The sequence below is a fragment of the Aquarana catesbeiana genome, linkage group LG01 (assembly GCF_042186555.1).
Source record: "Aquarana catesbeiana isolate 2022-GZ linkage group LG01, ASM4218655v1, whole genome shotgun sequence".
NCBI lineage: Eukaryota > Metazoa > Chordata > Amphibia > Anura > Ranidae > Aquarana > Aquarana catesbeiana.
Genome location: NC_133324.1, coordinates 105966622 through 105979930, shown reverse-complemented (window position 1 = coordinate 105979930; position 13309 = coordinate 105966622).

Genomic DNA, 13309 nt, shown 5'->3' with positions numbered 1-13309 from the left:
GGTTAAAGACCAACTCCAGTCGACCTGTGCAGTGTGTCAGTAAGCTGCATATTCTGTGCAGGAGAATCATGTTAAATCCCAAGTACAGTGTTGTGCATCTCTGTGTTTGTAACACAAAGACTTTGGATATAATCTCTCTAATGGGTACACAAGCACAAAAAAATATTTTTAGTAGAGTTGAGAAAGTGAAAAAGCTTTTTTTTGCTGTGTATGCCATCATGAGCATTTTATCATATTTTGGCCTTTTGGCTAAGACCAAGTGCAGTATCTGTTCTTATCAGTGTCCTGTAGGGGTGCTCCGCTGTCATTCTGGCCTCCTGACTGGGATGGCTGACTGTAGAGTATCCCTGCTGGTATCATGGGGGTCCTGAGGGTTATCAGGTCCAAAATTTGAGCTCAAACTTTGTAAGTGTCATGAACTGGTGCTCCTGGTTCTCCTTAACACTCACCCCAAAGTTTCATTACTAGCTGACTTCTAGAGGCCCCAAAGCAGACTACCTGATTTTCAGTTTGCTTGATTTTCTCTTAAGGTTTCTATATTTTATAACTCTATATCTGACATTAGAGTTTCCAGTTCAATTGGCAATAAGGCACAATCTTGGTAATCATTACAGAAAGGTTCAGCAGGGAGGGTGGGTTCAGATCAACAAACCAAGTGTCTCTTCTATGATTACTAATTTGCCTGCATTGAGACATCAGGGAATTCTATTACAAATATTCCAAAGCACTAAAAATAGTTTTTAAAGCAGCTAGGGTCTCAAAACTGTGGGCCACTCCTGTGCTAAATCTGACCCACTACAAGATTTTACTCAGCATGCAACACCCTGTTCCTTATTTACATAAGGTCATAACAACCAAAGACACTGAGCAGCCAGGACACATGTACATATGCTTTGCTGCTGGTGGACATCCTGACCTCACCATGAGAATGCATGGAACTGATCCAGGGCCTCCCCAGCATTCAGAAAAGGACCTGTTTGCCACCAACCCTATTCCATTCCTCCACTATGGTGTAGATTGTAAGGTAGGGCACTGATGTGTAAGGGGGATATGATGTTAAGTTATTTCCTGGAGCATGTTCATTCCTTTAAATTGCATACATTCATTATTAAACCAATTGTTTTTTTGGTCTGCAAATATTTGTGAAATAAGCAATGTGGCCCTCATTCTGAAAAGTTTATAGACACCTGGTTTTGACTTTAATACATGAGCCTTTAGATGTATTTTAAGGGGTTTCCAGAGACTTGTTCTGGACATGTAGGACTTTGTGTTTATACAAATCCAGGGCCGTCTTTAAGGCAGGGCAAAAGGGGCAGCTGCCCTGGGCCCTGTTATTGTTGTGGGGCCCAAAGCAGCTGCCTCATACTTGCCAACTTTCCCAGTTTAAATTCCCTCGTCCCTTGAGGTTTTAGTCTCATGCTGTGTCCTAATATCTCAGTGTGAAGTTCTGGTATTAATGCTGCCCAGCTCTGTCTTGTTGTTGTGTACAGATGACTCACCTGCAGACCCTGTGTTTACATGTAAATACCAGCATTGATAAGTAAATAGCAGCGGCATTCATATGTAAATAGTGGCAGACAGACAGCATTCTATGTAAACAGAGGTGGTATTCATATGTATATCATGCCCCCCTGAGGTCATATCCACCATCACCTATACTGAATGCTACCCACTGGGGAGATAAAGGGGCATGCTTGAAAGTCCTGCCTACAACTGTGGTCATTAAGCCTACTATCAGCCTGTTCTGGAAAGGTAAGCAAATTAGTGGGGGGAGGGTAGTGTGTGGCGTGCAGAGGTAGGCAGAGAAGGAATTACAGTTTGGGGTGCACAGGTGAGCAAGATCCAGTCCATGGTGTGCAGCCAGTGAGATGATGATTTGCTGTAACCTCTAGCAACCAATCAGTAAGCAGTAATGATGTGCAGTAACCAATCGGTGAGCAGTATTGATGTACAGTAATCTCTAGCAACCAATCAACAAGCAGAAATCATGTGCAACTAATCAGTGAGCCGAAATGTTTGCTGTAACCTCTAGCAACCAGTCAGTGAGCGGTAATGATACACTGTAACCTCTGGCAACCAATCGCAGTCATTGTCTGATCTGATTCAGTAAACTGATTTTGAGTCTAGTTGCTATTTTTTGTATGTCTAAGAGCAGGTGGAGAGCAAAACTGCATGGGGGGCCCCAAGAAAATTTTTGCCCAGGGCCCAATCAATATTAAAGACGGCCCTGTACAAATCACTAACTATAACCAGCAAAATCTGAAAGTGGTAGACCTGGTAAATAATTAAAGTGTCATTAAACACACATCATTAAAAACGATCAAAAAAAGGCATTGCATGTATTGCATTCTGTTTATACTCACTCAGTCACTATCAGATTAGTTTTCTGTATTCTGCAAAAAAAACCTGGTTGAACCTGCTCTTCTCTGCCTCTCCTTCCTGTCCCGACTGCAGTTGGGGATTTTGCAAAGCAGTGTTGGCAGCTAGTGCACATGCCCAGTTTTCAGTGTATTTCTACCCTGAACATTTCCTTCGTATTACATTTGAGCAGCCCATGTGACTATAGAGTCACACATGTGGGTGTATGTATACATAGTGGTAAATGGCAGCCCATTCCCTCCCACCCTACTAACCAGCTAAACACAATGGGGGTGGGATATTACATCTTGATTGATGGAGGCTTCACCCCCGTGTTATTCTAGGACACACCATGTTATTCCCCAAAAAAATAAAATAAAGATTTGATTTCAAATATAAATTTGTAGGGCAATTTAAAACAGGTTATTGATATCCATTCTTTATTTTTATCCTGTATTTCAAAGGCTGTTTTATTTTCTTTTTTTGAACATGTGACTGGGAAAGAGCTGGGTCATGTGACAGCTGTGTGTCGATTAGGAAAGAAGGTACTTAGATTTTTTTTTAATTAAAATAATTACAGTGCCATCATCCACATACAAAAGAAGAAGGGATAATGTAAATTAAACCATGTTTGTTTAGTATCACTTTAAGTAAAGGAAGGACAGAAATTAACCCATTTAAAAGTAAACAGCTACAAAAAGTGTAGCTGCTGACTATTAATAATCAGACACTCACCTGTCCCATGGTCCAGCGATGCGGGCGCACGAAACCCCGCTCCTCTCCCCCTCTCCTCAATGGCGCCGGCATTGTTACTGTGGGCGCCCGGCTGTGGCTTCACTGCACGCTGCACACTGTGATTGGCATGGCAATCTTCTGGAACTTGTTCATGTCCCAGATGACTGCAGGTGTCAGAGAAGGGTCCTCTCCAGTCACATTCATCCTGTCCCTGGGCGCATGCGCGCTGGATTGGCGCTTCGGCGCATGCGTGCGCGCGGCCCGATGGAGCGCCGAGAGCGCGTGCGCGATAGCACACGGGTGCACACCCACCGTGACACTCTGGCGGAGCTATTTAAATCAGCTCCAGCACCCAGACTGGTTGTTGGTTTGTCTTCAGCTCCTGTTGCTTCCTGCTTCCTGTTTCCTGTTTATGCTCACCTGATCTCCTGTTGTGACCCGGACTGCTCTTACCACGCTGCCTCTCTCCTGGATTGACCCCCGGCCTGATTAACGGACTTCCTCTGCTTGACACCAGTGTTTGACCCCCGGCCTGTTCTACGAACTTGTCTTGCTTATTGCCTGTGTTTGACCCTCTGCTTGCTTACAGTTTGTCTGCTCCACCCAACAACGGGACTTCCACCGGTTACTGGACTCCTGCATCCCCAGACCCGGCTCTGCAGTTTCCCACAAGGGACCCATACCTGCTGGTGGCCAGTGCTCCTTAGTGCCACCCATTCCCTGTTTCATCCCCAGGGGACGGGGTGCGCGTAGTGGCAAGGGCGAACCGCTTTCAGTATCTCGGCCTCGGTAAGTAGTTACCTGACAGTACAAACCAGCCAGATGTCTGAGGCCGACAGAGCGCGTTCCCCTTTAGAGATCCGGTGCCAGCAAGTCTCAGCCCTCACTGACGCAGTCCAGAAACTACAAGAGGGCTATACCCAAATTGACAGCTGCCTTCAGCAACTATTCAGTCTGCCTCTACCTGCAGCCGCAGCTCCCGCACCTACTAGTGGGGCCTCCGCCCTTCAGCCCACTGCAAGCTCAACGGTAGTTATGGCGCTCCCTGAGCGCAGGGTCCCTACACCTGAGCGCTTCTCAGGGGATCGTAAAAAATACAGAGCCTTCAAGAATGCCTGCTCGCTCTATCTGGCCCTCCACCCCAGGACTTTTTCTTCTGACGCAGTAAAAGTGGGGTTTGTTATCTCCCTTCTAGCTGAGGAGCCACAAGCTTGGGCTCACAGTCTGATGGAACAAAGGAGCCCTGTCTTGAATTCTATTGATACCTTCTTTGAGAGCATGGCTCAACTTTACGACGATCCACAACACACTGCTACCGCTGAAGCAACCCTGCATAACCTCTCCCAGGGAAAGAGGCCCATAGAGGATTACACAGTGGAATTCCGCAAGTGGGCAGCCGACATGGGTTGGAATGAGCCTGCTTTGAGGTACCAATACCGTGAAGGTCTGTCTGAGGTCCTTAAGGATGAACTGGCTAGGATAGAAACCCCAGCCTCTCTAGGGGAACTAATCTAATCAGCCACCAAGCTGGATAGGCGTTTACGTGAGCAACGCGCAGAACGTTTTCAAGGGCCACGATCTAGTTGGACCCCCTTCAGGCCAAAGCCTATCCATACTCCACCTCCTACTGCTGCTACCTCCTCGGCTCCTGAAGCCGAGCCCATGCAACTCGGTCCGTGCCCCCCTGACTCCTGAAGAAAGGCAACGCAGACGCCAATCCAATCTGTGTCTGTACTGTGGAGGTTCCGGTCATTTCCTCCGCAGCTGTCCAGTGAGGCCTAGTAAGTCATACCCACAAGACACTGTGAATTACCGATCCATGGGTATACCCAAGACTTATGTTTCTCTCCTTATTTCTCTACAGCTACCGGAAGAGGAAACCCGTCTGCCAGCAATAATTGATTCCGGAGCTTGTAGCTGCTTCCTAGACATCTCGCTGGCCCAAAATCTACATGTCCCTCTTCAGGCTAAGGCTCAAAGTCTCCTGGTACATTTGGCTGATGGGTCTCTTCCCCGTTCTGGACCCATCACCCGAGAAACCAAGCCCATCCTTACCTCCACCGACTCAGGCCATCAAGAGTTTCTACGATTTGACCTTATCCATTCACCTATCTTTCCTGTAATCTTAGGCCTGCCCTGGCTCCAGGCGCATGAACCTCAAATTAACTGGAAGACCAAGGAAGTATTCTTCTCCTCTCAATACTGCTACCAGCACTGCTTCACCCCAGCTCCTAGTATTTGCTCAGCCATTTCACCCGTGCCTGACAATCTCCAACACGTCCCTTCAGAATATATTGAGTTCCAGGATGTATTTGACAAACAGAAGGCAGACTGCCTACCACCTCACCGGCCCTACGATTGCCCCATTGACCTCCTACCTGGCTCAGAAGTCCCGTTTGGCCGCATTTTTCCACTGTCAGAAACCAAACTGAAGGTCCTGAAATATTATATAGATGAAAACTTAGAAAAACGCTTCATCCGTCCTTCCTCTTCGCCAGCCGGAGCTGGTATCTTTTTCGTAGAGAAGAAAGATGGGTCCTTAAGGCCGTGTGTGGATTACAGGACACTAAGTAACATAACGGTAAAGAACCGTTACCCACTACCACTCATTCCCGAATTGTTCCAACGATTTCGGTCGGCCCAGATCTTCTCTAAACTGGATCTTCGGAGTTCTTACAATCTCATCAGGATTCGGCCCGGGGATGAGTGGAAGACTGCCTTTAGGTCCAGGTTTGGCCATTATGAGTACCTGGCGATGCCTTTTGGGTTATGCAATGCCCCAGCCACTTTCCAACATCTAGTTAATGACATCTTCCCAGAATACCATGACGATTTCTTAGTCGTCTACCTAGACGATATCCTCATCTTCTCTGCCACCATTGAGCTTCACAGAGTCCACGTTAAAAAAGTCCTTACCATACTCAGGAATCATAAATTATACCTTAAGGCCGAGAAATGCGAATTCGAGAAGACTGTGGTGCAGTTTCTGGGATTCATCATTTCCACCAATGGGGTCGCAATGGACCCACAAAAGGTCAAGGCAATTCAAGAATGGCCTGCTCCATCAGATAAAAAAGGGGTACAGCGGTTCATCGGGTTTTCTAACTTCTATAGAAGGTTTATTTAGGGGCTTTTCATCCATTGTGACACCTATCACTCAACTTACCCGTCAATACGACCGTTTCCAATGGTCACAGCAAGCACAGGAAGCCTTTACCAAGCTCAAGACCTTGTTTGTTTCTGCACCAATCTTACGACATCCTTATCTGCCTTTACGATTTGTGTTAGAAGTGGATGCTTCAGAAACTGCTACAGGAGCCATTCTCTCCCAGAGACATGGGCCCAAGGCCATTCTTCACCCTGTAGCTTTTGCATCCCGGAAACTGAGTCCACCAGAACTCAATTACGATGTAGGTGACAGGGAGTTGCTGGCCATCAAGTTCGCCTTTGAAGTGTGGAGGTATCTGTTGGAAGGGGCGTCTCATCCTGTTATGATCTTCACCGATCATAAGAATCTAGAGTATCTCAGGACAGAAAAACGGCTGAGGCCCAGACAAGCCCACTGGGCCCTCTTCTTCTCTAGATTTAACATTCATATATCCTACAGACCGGGCTCTAAGAACGGAAAAGCGGATGCGCTCTCTCGGATGTTCTCTGAGGCTCCACAGATCACTGTGCCTAGTACCATCCTCTCTCCACAAAACTTCCTTGTAGTCACCCAATCTGATCTAATGACTTCCATCAAATCCTCGTCTAGCCGCCTTTCCGCTCCTGAAACAAATGCTTTTAAAAAACATGATGAGCTGCTCTGGGCCAAAAAGAAAATTTTTGTTCCACAGGATGTAAGGCCTCCAGCCCTCAAAACATTCCATGATCACAGATTCGCAGGCCACTTTGGAACAAGGAAGACTATTGAACTAATCTCCCATTCTTTTTGGTGGCCGGGGTGGAGACGGGATTGTAAAGACTAGGGTTGTCCCGATACTAGTATCGGTATCGGCACCGATACCGAGCATTTGCCCAAGTACTTGTACTCGGGCAAATGCTCCCGATGCTTCCGCCGATACCTGGAAGTCAGCTGTGATCGGCGTATGGGGGAGTTACAAGATTCTCCCCCAGCGGCTTTCAGCTGCTTTAGTGACATACAGCGGTGATCGGTCACCGCTGACTGTCACTGCATCCTCCTCCATGCCCCCTCCATTCCTCTGTCCCCCTCCGCTGTCCCCCTCCATTCCCCTCTCCTTCTCTGTGCCTCTCCGCTGTCCCCTCCGTTCCTCTCTCCTTTTCTGTCCCCCTCCGCTGTCCCCTCCGTTCCTCCCTCCTTCTCTGTGCCTCTCCACTGTCCCCTACGTTCCTCTCTCCTTCTCTGTGCCTCTCTGCTGTCCCCTCCGTTCCTCTCTCCTTTTCTGTCCCCCTCCGCTGTCCCCTCCGTTCTGCTGTGCCTCTCCGCTGTCCCCTCCGTTCCCCTCTCCTTCTCTGTCCCCCTCCGTTCTCCCCCTCCGTTCTGCCGTCCTCCTCCTCCTTCCTTTGTGAATGGACAGAGTCAGCTGACTCTGTCCATTCACATAACTGAAACATTGTAATCTCCTGTGATTACGATGTGTCAGTTTATGAATGGAGAGGAGCCGCTGTCTTCTCTCCATTCATTCTCAGTGCAGCTGAGGCTGCAGAGAAAGGGACTGGGGAATCTCTATCCTCTGTCTCTTTCTCTGTCTCAAGGGGGAGATATCAGAGGTCTGTTAAGACCCCTGATATCTCACCAAAGCCCCCCAACAGGGCTGATTAAAAAAAAAAAAAAAACACATATTGCAATAAAGGATAAATAAAAATTAATGTAAAAAATAAAAATTGTAAATTAAAAAAAAAAAACACACACACATACACCGTTCACCCCCCCCCCCCCAAAAAAAAGCACTGTTAAAAAAAAAAAAAAAAAAAAAAAAAACACTGTCACGTGACATTAAAAAAAAGTATCGGTATTCGGTATCGGCGAGTACTTGAAAAAAAAGTATCTGTACTTGTACTCGGTCCTAAAAAAGTGGTATCGGGACAACCCTAGTAAAGACTATGTCTCTTCTTGTTTACCTTGCCAACGCAATAAGGGTCTAAACACCAAATCTTGGGGTCTACTCAAACCCTTGCCCATCCCGGAACGACCATGGGTGGAAGTGTCAATGGACTTTATTGTGGACTTACCTGCTTCGGCGGGGTTTACCACCATCTTGGTCGTAGTTGATCGCCTCTCCAAGATGGCGCATTTCCTACCCATGGTGGGCACCCCCTCTGCTGCTGATACGGCTAATATCTTCCTCAAGGAAATAATCAGACGCCATGGTGTGCCCAAGAGCATCGTCTCTGACAGGGGTGTTCAATTTACCTCCAGGTTTTGGAAGGAGCTCTGCAAGACCCTGGAAATTAAAATGTGCCTCTCCTCTGCGTACCATCCTCAGAGCAACGGCCAGACAGAGAGGACAAATCAAACCTTGGAGCAGTACCTCCGATGTTTTTGCTCTGGTTCACAGGATGATTGGGCGACTCTCCTACCATATGCGGAGTTTGCCTATAACAACTCCGTTCACTCCGCAACAAACCAAACACCCTTCTGGGCAAACTTTGGATTCCATCCTCCCTTCCTCCCTAACATCCTCCCTGAAATGTCTGTTCCTGCCGTACAAGACCAGATAGGCTCTATTCAATCTAACTTCCAAAGGATCCAAGACACTCTACGGAAAGCTCAGGTCAATTATAAGAAACAGTATGACCGAGGAAGGAAGGAAAATCCAATCTTCAAAGTGGGTGAGGAAGTTTGGTTGGCAACCACAAATCTCAGATTACCTCTGCCCTCACAGAAACTGGGGCCAAAGTTCATCGGGCCTTTTAAAATCAAGAGGATGGTCAACCCCATGGCATTTGAGCTGGCACTACCAACATCTTATAGAATACCCCCAGTTTTCCATGCATCCCTGCTTAAGCCTATGGTGGCCAGCCCTTTCCCTGGGAGGAAGGAACTTCCTCCTCCACCTGTTGAAGTGGATGGGGAGAACGAATTCGAAGTGGAGTCTGTTTTGAGTTGCAGGAAGAGGGGCAGACAGCTCCAATATCTAATTCAGTGGAAGGGGTACCCTCCTGAAGACAATTCCTGGGAGACTGCTAGGAATCTCCATGCCCCACGTTTAATCCAAGCTTTTCATCGGGAACATCCTGAATTGATGTCTAGTCTGAGCGCCCGGAGTCCGCCCCTTGGGGGGGCACTGTCAGAGAAGGGTCCTCTCCAGTCACATTCATCCTGTCCCTGGGCGCGTGCGCGCTGGATTGGCGCTTCGGCGCATGCGTGCGCGTGGCTCGATGGAGCGGCGAGCGCTCGTGCGCGATAGCACACGGGTGCGCGCTGTGACTCATGCACTCCCACCGTGACACTCTGGCGGGGCTATTTAAATCAGCTCCAGCACCCAGACTGGTTGCTGGTTTGTCTTCAGCTCCTGTTGCTTCCTGCTTCCTGTTTCCTGTTTCCTGTTTATGCTCACCTGATCTCCTGTTGTGACCCGGACTGCTCTTACCACGCTGCCTCTCTCCTGGATTGACCCCCGGCCTGATTAACGGACTTCCTCTGCTTGATACCAGTGTTTGACCCCGGCCTGATTAATGGACTTCCTCTGCTTGATACCAGTGTTTGACCCCCGGCCTGATTAACGGACTTCCTCTGCTTGATACCAGTGTTTGACCCCCGGTCTGTTCTACGGACTTGTCTTGCTTTTTGCCTGTGTTTGACCCTCTGCTTGCTTACAGTTTGTCTGCTCCACCCAGTAACGGGACTTCCACCGGTTCCTGGACTCCTGCATCCCCAGACCCGGCTCTGCAGTTTCCCACAAGGGACCCATACCTGCTGGTGGCCAGTGCTCCTTAGTGCCACCCATTCCCTGTTTCATCTCCAGGGGACGGAGTGCACGTAGTGGCAAGGGCGAACCGCTCTCGGCATCTTGTAAGTACTTACCTGACAGCAGGGAGGGAGGGGGGGGGGGAGGTGATCTTCCTTCCGGCGCCGCGGCGCCAAGAAGGAAGTGGGAGCTGGGTGCCCATAAAAACTGGGTACCCGCTCCTCCCCCAAAAAAATTACATACCAAATGTGGCATGTCGGGGGGTCATCTACACCTAAAGCAGAAGTTCAATTTTTGGGTGGAACTCTGCTTTAAGTGTTAACAAAAAGAAAAAACTGATTGCAAATATTTTATACTTACAAATTCCTATAAAGGTCACCTTACATTTTGACACATCTGATGACATGCAATGACCGCTAAAATTTACAAAAAAAATGTTGACTTGTAAGTACTGCTTACTAATACAGGGTGAGAAAGAACAAGATAAGAGTCTGTGTGGTCAGGAAGTCACCACCAGCTTTTCCTGTGAAAATATTGGTGACAAGACCACTGGTGATAACAGTGAATACAAGGCCTTTCTATCAATGGGGAGGTCTATGAATTCTTGGCAATTTCACTAAAGCAGAAACTCAATTAGTCATCTCCGTTTACATACACCAGAAACAGTTAGACATTTTCAATTAATTTTTATTGTGTAACACAGATTAAACTTTGCTCAGTAAATAAAGGAATCCAAGAAAAACAAAATATAACATCCTCAGAGTATTGGTGAAAGAGACCACCATGTATACCTAAAAAAACTGAGATGTAGAAGCTGTTGTTTCATTTAAGAGGGAGTTATGTGAAAGCAGATTTTGGATGGTTTATATTATAAATCATTAGGAATAAAATTAAAACATTACTCCTGAGAAAGATACGCATTGTATAATAAGCATTTGCCCAGTTATGTTTTAATCGATTAAACATTTGACTAATATTTCAACATACATATCACACTATGCATGGTGTTTGTCTATTTTTTTTTAGTTTTCATTTTACACTTGTGAGTACTTTACATGTTAAAGTGAACCTGTGCTTTTCTCAGATAGAACAAAGCAAAAGGTTCACTTCCTCTCCAGAAGTGACTACCTACTGGTCTTTTGCTCCCACTGCTCCTTTTACTCAGATGTGAGGAATGTCCAGGGTATATTAAAAGGGGCATGGGTTGCAAACTACACATAATGTATTTCCTTTTTTTTCTCGCTCTGAAGCGAGCATCTGAGGAGGGGTAAGGAATTAAAGCACATCTGTGGCTTTGCCCTGACTAGCTAAAGCACAGGTTCACTTTAGACCATAGTCACACTCTGCTCTTTGCTAAATGCAATGGGGTTAATTTACTAAAACTGTAGAGTGCAAAATCTGGTGCAGCTCTGCATAGAGACTGATCAGCTTCCAGGTTTTTTTTTTCTTGTCACAGCTTAATTGAACAAGCTGAAGTCAGAAGCTGATTGGCTACCATACACCAGATTTTGCACTCTCCAGTTTTGGTAAATCAACCCCATTGCGTTGTTGTGTGATATGGCAGCCCTCTCTAAAATAGTCACATACACTCTTTTGGAGTCACCTTAGAGACATTTGCTGTTGTGTTGGTGTTAAGCAGAATGGTTTCCACACTTTTACCTATTTGGTGGAATCAATTATCACTCAAGCTGTCCCTAGCAGTTAACCAGCAATGGAGTTCTATGAACTTCAGACTTTTCCAAAATTTCCACCGCAATTTACTATTATGGGATAGTTACAGAAAGGCAAATGTAGCCTGCGGAGTGTGTGGCATCAGAGGAAGTAATATTCTGCAACACAGTCTGGAAAAAAGGATATTGGTCAGACAATTTTCTGAAAGTGGGTAGCTAAGAGAGCCCTAAAGGGTTACTAAACCCTCATGTTTTTTCTTTTTTTAAATAACAAACATGTCATACTTACCCCCACTGTGCAGTTCGTTTTGCACAGAGTGGCCTGAGCCTCCTCTTCTGGGGTCCCTCAATGGCGCTAGTAGCTACTCCCTGCATCGGGAAACCACCTAGGAGAAGCGCTCTTCTTGAGGGTAACCATGCGGGCGCGCTCCAGAGTCCTGCTTTTGCATCTATAGACACAAAAAGCCAGACTCGGCCCCGCCCGTGTCATTGGATTCGATTGACAGCAGCAGGAGCCAATTGCCGTGCTGCTATCAATCTATCCAATCAGGACACCAGACACCATCTAGAGCTGGTGTGCTCATCCCCGGGGACAAGAAAACCGGGTTCAGGTAGGTAAAATGGGGGCACGGGGGGGGGCTGAAGCAATACAGAAGTTTTTCACCTTAATGCATAGAATGCATTAAGGTGAAAAACCATGAGGGTTTACAACCCCTTTAAGGGAAACATCCTTCTGGATTCTTCAGCCAGATTTCACCTATTTGGAAAGCAGCGCATAGAAGCTAGATTGGATTCCACCTGTTTTTCTGTCTGCCTAAGAGGGTGGAGGAGAGCTGACTGTTGCCTTGTAAGTGCCACATGGTCTTTGCAAAAAAGTACTTTGTGCTACAGTGACAGTCTCTCAGATTTCTAGAATTTCAACATAGAACTACCATATCTGTCGTTATTTAGCAGTAGCTCTCATCAGGACCTAGTGTAATAGATTGTATTTTATAGTCAAAGAAAGACTGTAAGCTAAGTACAGAGAATTAACACAGACAAATACTTTACAGCAGGGATATGCAATTAGCGGACCTCCAGCTACAACTACAAGTTCCATAAGGCATAGCAAGACTCTGACAGCCACAAGCATGACACCCAGAGGCAGAGGCATGATAGGAATTGTAGTTTTGCAACAGCTGGAGGTCCGCTAATTGCATATCCCTGCTTTACAGTATTGACTTCTGGATAAAGTAAACTGGGTGGGAACAGTTCATCTTAATCATCTCATGCCACTGCTGCCAGCATAACATATATTTGGCACATACGTATGCTCTAATGTTTGTGCCGGAAGCACACTTCTAGCACGGAGACCAGGGTATCACTGACAGCTCCAGATTTCGTAGTACGATCAGATCAGGCTCCCAATCACATGATTGTTGCAATAGCCTGTGATTGGTTATCACAGTGATCAATCAGTAAAACCTGCTGCTATTTCTCCTCTGAATATATTGTATCTTTTTCTCCTTCCCAAAGAAAATGTAAACAAAAAAGGTCTGTGCGTTAAAAAAAAAAAAAAAAAAAGCTAAAATTGCTAGATCAGAGCTTGATCTTGGTTAGTGTCATGGTTAAGTTCTAGGTCAGTATGTGGCTGGTTCAATCCAGCTGCAGGCCAGTGCATTTTTATTCTGC